The sequence below is a fragment of the Lipotes vexillifer genome, unplaced genomic scaffold (genome assembly GCF_000442215.2).
Source record: "Lipotes vexillifer unplaced genomic scaffold, Lipotes_vexillifer_v1.1 scaffold137, whole genome shotgun sequence".
Lineage (NCBI taxonomy): Eukaryota > Metazoa > Chordata > Mammalia > Artiodactyla > Lipotidae > Lipotes > Lipotes vexillifer.
Genome location: NW_006775780.1, coordinates 2462907 through 2464245, shown reverse-complemented (window position 1 = coordinate 2464245; position 1339 = coordinate 2462907). Strand labels below are relative to the sequence as shown.

Genomic DNA, 1339 nt, shown 5'->3' with positions numbered 1-1339 from the left:
GAACCCAGAATATGACTCTCGCAAAGGGAGAACAGAATGCTCTTCGGTAGCTCTGGACCTTGGCAGCATTTGTTGTGCTGGGCAGAACTGCTATTGGTGGAGACATGGTACACTTAGGGGCTCGGCATCCATGGTTCTGAGTGAACCAAGCCTCATGCCTCATCACATGTCTCGTGGGTACCAAACACTAGCGATGGTCAGGGACAAAATCCAGAAGCAGTGTCCTCTGGGCTAAATGGACAATCAGAAATAACCAGGTGGCTTTGAAGTGGGTGTTAAGGCCCTGCGTTTATGTAGGTGGGAACTAGGGACAACAAAGCCAATTTTAGTGTGAAAATCAACGTTTAATCTATAGGCTAGTGAGGCCAAGAGGCTCAGCTTCCAACTATTAAAATTATAATTGAGAGTGCTGAGAGGTAGCACACAGAGTCAGAAGGCGCTGGCGGCGGGGTCAGCTTCCAGAGTGTAGCAAGTATTTACTGAGCACCTGCCTAGTGTTTGGCAGTGAGGTTGATGCTGTGAGAAAGACAAGACGAACTGAACCTGAGCTTAGTCCTCAAGGAGTTGGACTGGCCCAGAGGAGAGAGAAATTCAAAGGAAGTAACTCTACACCAGACTTGACCTTGCCAATGGACCTGGTTGGTTTTTGTTATGCAGCCCTGGTGGCATCCGTAAGCATTTTGGGATATAAGCAGAGAGGTGGTATTCCATCTTTGACTGCTGGTCTTTTTGTTGGATTTTCGGCTGGTTATGGAGCTTACTGTGTCTCCAATGACAAGCGAGGTGTAAAACAATCACTGTTTACAGCTTTCTTCCTGGACACCACAATGGGGGTGAGGTTTAAGAGATCCAAGAAAATCATGCCAGCTGGGCTGGCTGCAGGTTTAAGCCTCATGATGATTCTGAGACTTGTCTTATCACTGCTCTTGTCTCACTCTGAGAATTCGGGGGAACTGAAACCTGAATTCATGTCATTCTGATGTAACGGGCAGAGCCTATGCTTTGTATTGAAAAGATAAATTTCAATATGGAAAGTTCAACATGGTCTTATTTTATGTTACAAACTATAAAAGATATACCATCACCTCTAATATGGACAATAGTTTAAGGGTTTTTTTTTTAAACAAATGGTTTAACTGTTTTCTAATTATCACATACTGGTTTCATTAAAGATATTTAATAAATCGTGATACACTCTTTGATTTGCTGTCATGTTTTATAGATGTGGTATTTTTTTTGATAGTTCCAAATACTCACGTCTGAAATAAGTTTAAATTAAACTACAACTTATCAGATGATGGAATGCCCCTTAAGTGGGCTTCACAGAATGCTAATGTTA

General features: G+C 42.5%; 1 pseudogene; it reads left to right on the top strand.

Annotated features, from left to right (window-relative positions):
- The first annotated feature begins 629 nt into the window (after positions 1-629).
- On the top strand, positions 630-980 carry LOC103090980 (transmembrane protein 14A pseudogene; annotated as a pseudogene).
- Positions 981-1339: the final 359 nt, after the last annotated feature.